General features: G+C 27.8%; 3 non-coding genes across 3 annotated transcripts in view; all 3 read left to right on the top strand.

The window, feature by feature from the left end:
- Positions 1 to 3,330: 3,330 nt before the first annotated feature.
- LOC123304573 lies at positions 3,331 to 5,486 on the top strand. The gene has a single exon (XR_006536583.1). It is a non-coding gene; the product is annotated as a small subunit ribosomal RNA (ribosomal RNA).
- A 953-nt stretch (positions 5,487 to 6,439) lies between these two features.
- LOC123304568 lies at positions 6,440 to 6,594 on the top strand. The gene has a single exon (XR_006536578.1). It is a non-coding gene; the product is annotated as a 5.8S ribosomal RNA (ribosomal RNA).
- A 635-nt stretch (positions 6,595 to 7,229) lies between these two features.
- The window catches only part of LOC123304570, a 4,577-nt gene continuing 4,306 nt past the window's right edge, over positions 7,230 to 7,500 (top strand). The window contains exon 1 of the ribosomal RNA XR_006536580.1: positions 7,230 to 7,500. This exon is cut by the window's right edge and continues 4,306 nt beyond it. This is a non-coding gene — a ribosomal RNA (large subunit ribosomal RNA).

Genomic DNA, 7,500 nt, shown 5'->3' with positions numbered 1-7,500 from the left:
AAATGGATAAAAATTTTTTCGAAAATCTACATATGTATCACATGTATTATACCGGTACCCTGTCGCAATATAACATGTACGATTTGTATATAAAATAAAATGAAATTTTTTCCCTAAAATTTTTTAATGAATCCCGAAAAATTCTATATATTTTACCTTTATATAGTATTTAGGACTATTTAAAAGGATAAAATTTTTTTCGAAAATCTACATATGTATCACATGTATTATACCGGTACCCTGTCGCAATATAACATGTACGATTTGTATATAAAATAAAATGAAATTTTTTCCCTAAAATTTTTTAATGAATCCCGAAAAATTCTATATATTTTACCTTTATATAGTATTTAGGACTATTTAAAAGGATAAAATTTTTTTCGAAAATCTACATATGTATCACATGTATTATACCGGTACCCTGTCGCAATATAACATGTACGATTTGTATATAAAATAAAATGAAATTTTTTCCCTAAAATTTTTTAATGAATCCCGAAAAATTCTATATATTTCACCTTTATATAGTATTTAGGACTATTTAAAAGGATAAAATTTTTTCGAAAATCTACATATGTATCACATGTATTATACCGGTACCCTGTCGCAATATAACATGTACGATTTGTATATAAAATAAAATGAAATTTTTTCCCTAAAATTTTTTAATGAATCCCGAAAAATTCTATATATTTTACCTTTATATAGTATTTAGGACCATTTAAAAGGATAAAAATTTTTTCGAAAATCTACATATGTATCACATGTATTATACCGGTACCCTGTCGCAATATAACATGTACGATTTGTATATAAAAAAAAAATATACATTTTTTTCTAAAAATTTGCATTAATTCCAAAAATTTTTTAATAATTTATTATAATTATTAATGTTTATTGAATAATTTATTATAATGCATAAATTTCATTTAATAAAATATGATAAAAGCAAAAAAAAATTTTTTTGGTCCCAAAATAAAAATTTTTAGCTGAAAAAAATTTTTTTTTTAAAATTTTTTTCTTTAAATTTTGATTATTCTGTAAAGTTTATGATGTTTAAAGCCATTTTAAACATTATCATATTTTGAGTTTGAAGCACCGGGTGTAATGTCTTTAATATATATGATGGATAGTGCGTGTAAGTTAATGAGATGAATGTATATCTATGTATAACAGTGTATTAGTGGTATTACGTTCAGCAGTCTCACACATATGATATAGTATGGTATAGTATAAGTTGTTTATTTTTCATACTGTCCGTGTATCATTCAACAAAGGTGGTGTAGAGTTGTATATGGCTTGGTATGACGTTGTTGCAATTCTATGGACACTATGATATTACGGATGCACAGATAGAGGAATAACACTTATCGTATATGTATCATTTATGTATGTTGACTGTGTAATGAATACTAAATATAATAAAATAATACACTTTTTAATAGAATAACATTTGTTTCATGTTTTAGTATGATATTAAATGGTATAGAATAGGTTGTTTATTTTTCATACTGTCCGTGTATCATTCAACAAAGGTGGTGTAGAGTTGTATATGGCTTGGTATGACGTCGTTGCAATTCTATGGACACTATGATATTACGGAATAACAGAAAGAGGAATAAAACTTATTGTATATGTATCATTTATAACGTACTTTTATGTTGACAAGAATGAATGTATATCTATATGAAATAGTGTATTTTGTGGTATTATGTTCAACAGTCTTACATATATGATATAGTATGATATAGTATAATTTTTTTATTTTTCATACTCTAAGTGTATCATTCAACAAAGGTGGTGTAGAGTTGTATATGGCTTGGTATGACGTCGTTGCAATTCTATGGACACCATGATATCACGAAAAAACAGAAAGAAAAATAACAATTATCGTATATGTATCATCTATATTATTATTGTATTTTGACTATGTAATGAATGCCAAATTTAAAAATATACACTTTCTTAATAGAATAACATTTATTTTAGTATAATATAAAATGATATTGAATATGTTGTTTAATTTTCATACTGTTCGTGTATCATTCAACAAAGGTGGTGTAGGTATGTATATGGCTTGGTATGACGCTTTTGCATGTCTATGGACACCATGATATTACGAAAAAACAGAAAGAAGAATAACACTTTTCAAATATGTATCATTTATATATTTTATTAACATGAACGCAAAATATACAAAATTATATATATATATACTCAAAATATTCTGGATGGTAATCAGTTTGGTTTATTTTGATATTTAATATTGTATTTTGGTTTTTTTGCTAGTAATGTTTCGAATATGTATATGCTGTTATTATTTTTTAGGTGTACATTGTATTAAATTGTTATCAATTATTTAATGTATGTATACAAAATAATAGCAAAAACATTTTCAATTATTATATAAAAATTTTTTTTTTTACACATGCATATTTATTAATATATGAAATTTTATCTCAGTTTTAATAAATATGTATTGAAATGAATAATAATACAATCTTATATATATTGATAATAGTCTGGATGGTAATCAGTTTGGATTATTTTGATATTAAATATTGTATTATTATTTTTGTAAAAAAATTAATGAGAATTTTGTAAAAAAACCTCTATATGTATATCTTTTTATATCAATATTTAAAAAAAAATTTTTTTTTATTAAATTATTGATTATAAATAGAATAACATATAAATTTTTTTGTCAAAGCAAGTTCATGGGTTATAAGTTTTAAACTTTACACTCCCATATGAGCACACAATATTTATATAAAAATTATTTTTATAAATAATATTACATTGACTCACCTCATACCAAGCGAGAATATTAAGTGTTATTATAACGTTTTTTATTTAAAATTAACTTTTTAAATAAAATTAAAAAATAAATGACGCTTTCAATCTAGCGACGAGTATGAGAAAATGTTTGAAATATTTTAAGACCCATTTGGTGATGGTCTGACAAAAATCATAATTATTTTTTTTTTTTTTTATTCAATAATATTTATTATGAATAACATGTTATATATTTCTTTTTGTAAAAGCAAAAAAATTATATAAATGACATAATAAAATATATATTTGAAAAAAAAAAAAATTAATAATAATATATATATCTCATATGTTTTTTCTATTAATTTTAAAACAATAGAGATATAAAAAAAAAAAAATTTATATCAGTAATGGGTGAGACCATCTGATATTTAAAATGAAATTGTAATAATATTATTATATATTAATAATTATTGTATGAAAATTTTTTTTCTTATAATAAGAAAACAAAAATATCATGTATATTATTATATATTTAATATTATAAATACAAATAGTTCCCTGGTTGATCCTGCCAGTAGTCATATGCTTGTCTCAAAGATTAAGCCATGCATGTCTCAGTACAAGCCAAATTAAGGTGAAACCGCGAAAGGCTCATTATATCAGTTATGGTTCCTTAGATCGTACCCACATTTACTTGGATAACTGTGGTAATTCTAGAGCTAATACATGCAAACAGAGTTCCGACCAGAGATGGAAGGAATGCTTTTATTAGATCAAAACCAATCGGTGTAAATTTTAATTTGCATCGTTTAATTTGGTGACTCTGAATAACTTTAAGCTGATCGCACGGTCTCGTACCGGCGACGCATCTTTCAAATGTCTGCCTTATCAACTGTCGATGGTAGGTTCTGCGCCTACCATGGTTGTAACGGGTAACGGGGAATCAGGGTTCGATTCCGGAGAGGGAGCCTGAGAAACGGCTACCACATCCAAGGAAGGCAGCAGGCGCGCAAATTACCCACTCCCGGCACGGGGAGGTAGTGACGAAAAATAACGATACGGGACTCATCCGAGGCCCCGTAATCGGAATGAGTACACTTTAAATCCTTTAACGAGGATCCATTGGAGGGCAAGTCTGGTGCCAGCAGCCGCGGTAATTCCAGCTCCAATAGCGTATATTAAAGTTGTTGCGGTTAAAAAGCTCGTAGTCGAATCTGTGTCCTACACTGTTGGTTCAATGCTCGCATTGTTTAACTAGCATGTTATGTGGGACGTCCTACCGGTGGGTGGTACAGATTATGTATAAAGTATATTTTAGTGTTATTATTTATTTAATGCATTATATATATTTTTATTATGTAATTTGTCGTAAGTGTTTAACCGTTAAGAGCGGTGGCAGCCCCCAATTGCAATCCCGTCGCGGTGCTCTTAATTGAGTGTCGAGGTGGGCCGGTACGTTTACTTTGAACAAATTAGAGTGCTTAAGGCAGGCTCAAATTTTGCCTGAATATTGTGTGCATGGAATAATGGAATAGGACCTCGGTTCTATTTTGTTGGTTTTCGGAACTCCGAGGTAATGATTAATACGGACAGATGGGGGCATTCGTATTGCGACGTTAGAGGTGAAATTCTTGGATCGTCGCAAGACGGACAGAAGCGAAAGCATTTGCCAAAAATGTTTTGATTGATCAAGAACGAAAGTTAGAGGTTCGAAGGCGATCAGATACCGCCCTAGTTCTAACCATAAACGATGCCAGCTAGCGATCCGCCGAAGTTCCTCCGATGACTCGGCGGGCAGCTTCCGGGAAACCAAAGCTTTTGGGTTCCGGGGGAAGTATGGTTGCAAAGCTGAAACTTAAAGGAATTGACGGAAGGGCACCACCAGGAGTGGAGCCTGCGGCTTAATTTGACTCAACACGGGAAACCTCACCAGGCCCGGACACCGGAAGGATTGACAGATTGAGAGCTCTTTCTTGATTCGGTGGGTGGTGGTGCATGGCCGTTCTTAGTTGGTGGAGCGATTTGTCTGGTTAATTCCGATAACGAACGAGACTCTAGCCTGCTAAATAGACGTACTTTACCGGCATCTCAAGGCCCATCGGCTGTTTGTTTCCCATTTCATTCATTTTCATGTGTGTTATGTATTGTATTTATATATGCATGTATTTTTGAGATTTAACGATCAAGATTATATTTTGTATATATTGTGCTTTATGTTGCATATGTTATGGTGTATGGGTACGCAGTTTTTTGATGTGGTTTTTACTGCCGGCGTACAAATAATTCTTCTTAGAGGGACAGGCGGCATTCTAGCCGCACGAGATTGAGCAATAACAGGTCTGTGATGCCCTTAGATGTTCTGGGCCGCACGCGCGCTACACTGAAGGAATCAGCGTGTCCTCCCAGGCCGAAAGGTCCGGGTAACCCGCTGAACCTCCTTCGTGCTAGGGATTGGGGCTTGCAATTGTTCCCCATGAACGAGGAATTCCCAGTAAGCGCGAGTCATAAGCTCGCGTTGATTACGTCCCTGCCCTTTGTACACACCGCCCGTCGCTACTACCGATTGAATGATTTAGTGAGGTCTTCGGACTGGTACGCGGCAATATTTCTGATATTGCCGATGTTGCTGGGAAGATGACCAAACTTGATCATTTAGAGGAAGTAAAAGTCGTAACAAGGTTTCCGTAGGTGAACCTGCGGAAGGATCATTAACGATATATATAAAATATATTTATTTATATTTTTTGTATTGTTTTTAAATATTCCAAAAAATAAAAATATTATTGATAAGAAATATTTTTTTTAACAAAATAACATATTAATATGTAATTTTCTCAAAATATATAATAGTAATTATGTGTTAAAAGAGATTTATTTTGGTTATGATATCATATTAAAGTAATACGCCAAACTTTTTTTATACACATAATATATCTATACATATAATATAGAGAATATTATATAAATATTAATAATATATTTGTTACATATAAAATATTTTTATATTCAATATTATTATTATTATTAAACAATAATTATTAATAAAATCTATAAATAATTTCTCTTATAAAAAAGTGAAATTAAAAATAGAATATATTGAAATTATTTGTTTATATGTATATAATCTCTATTAAGAAAAATAAAATAAGATTATAATTGATATAATCTATATTTTTATTTTTCTATGTTATATAATAAAAATAAAGAAAACACAAGATAAAATTTTTTTAAAGAATAAAATTTATTTCAAATTTAAATTTCTTTATGTTTTGTCTTGATATTTCTTTTTTTTTATTAAAAGTTATTATGTTAAAAAACAAACCCATTTGTTTTGTACCATATTAATATTATATATATTTTTATGTAGAAAATAATTTATAAAAAAAAAATAAATACATTTCTATAAAATATACCAAATATTAATTATTATATCTAGCTAGCACTAACAAAAATATCAAAAATGTTATGTATATATTTATTAATACCATAATATCTTTAATTTATATATATATATATTTAAAATAAAATATATAATTTATATTCTAGAAAAATTTTTTTATTTTAAAAGAATTTATAAAGATATATAAATTAATAATTTTATTTTTTATATTAAAAATAAAGATTATTATTAATAATAATACTTACATTTAAAATTTAAAAAGATTACCCTGGACGGTGGATCACTTGGCTCGTGGGTCGATGAAGAACGCAGCTAATTGCGCGTCAACTTGTGAACTGCAGGACACATGAACATTGACATTTCGAACGCACATTGCGGTCCTTGGATACTGTTCCCGGACCACATCTGGCTGAGGGTCGTATACATTATATTAATATAATAAAAGATTATTTTACATAAAATTTTTTTTATGAAAAAGAAATTTATCAATAATTAAAAAAGAAAATTTATTTTTTCATATTTAATTAAATTGATAAATAAAATTTTTATAAAAGAAATGTAAAATTATTTATATATGAATGTTTTACGCCAAATATAAGAAAAAAATAAATATAAAATGTTTTTAATAGCATTTAAAATTTATATATTTTTTATTATTTGTCGACATTTTTAAATTAATATATCAATATTATTTTTTATCATTTATATATAATATTATAAAACTTTATGTTAATAATAATATTAATAATAAATGATATTAATAATATATTTTTAAAATATTAAATAAAGAAGAATAAACAAAAATATTATATATTAATATTTTGTTATGGAATATTTTATTTGTAATAAAATTTTCAATATACTCGAAAAAAATTAATATATATAATTATTTATTTTTTATTTTCTTCTCTTTAGATAAATATAAAAATAATATTATATAATAATATTAAAAAAATTTGAGTATGAATAATTAAGAAAATTGTTTACTTATAAAATATAACAAAAACATAATATATAAAAAAAATTTTTGTTTTAATACTTCTAAAAACTTTTACGACCTCAGAGTAGGTGAGATTACCCGCTGAATTTAAGCATATTATTAAGCGGAGGAAAAGAAACTAACTAGGATTCCCTTAGTAGCGGCGAGCGAACAGGGATAAGCCCAGCACTGAACCCCGTGGCTGATAAACAGACACTTGGGGAATGTAGTGTTTAGGAAGATTCAATATAAACCTATTGTTATATAATACATCCAAGTCCATCTTGAATGGGGCCATATACCCATAGAGGGTGCCAGGCCCGTAGTGATTATTATTGATGATAGG

This window comes from Chrysoperla carnea (genome assembly GCF_905475395.1).
Source record: "Chrysoperla carnea chromosome X unlocalized genomic scaffold, inChrCarn1.1 SUPER_X_unloc_68, whole genome shotgun sequence".
NCBI lineage: Eukaryota > Metazoa > Arthropoda > Insecta > Neuroptera > Chrysopidae > Chrysoperla > Chrysoperla carnea.
Note: the sequence above shows the minus strand (reverse complement) of the source record. Positions and strands in the feature narration are given on the sequence as shown.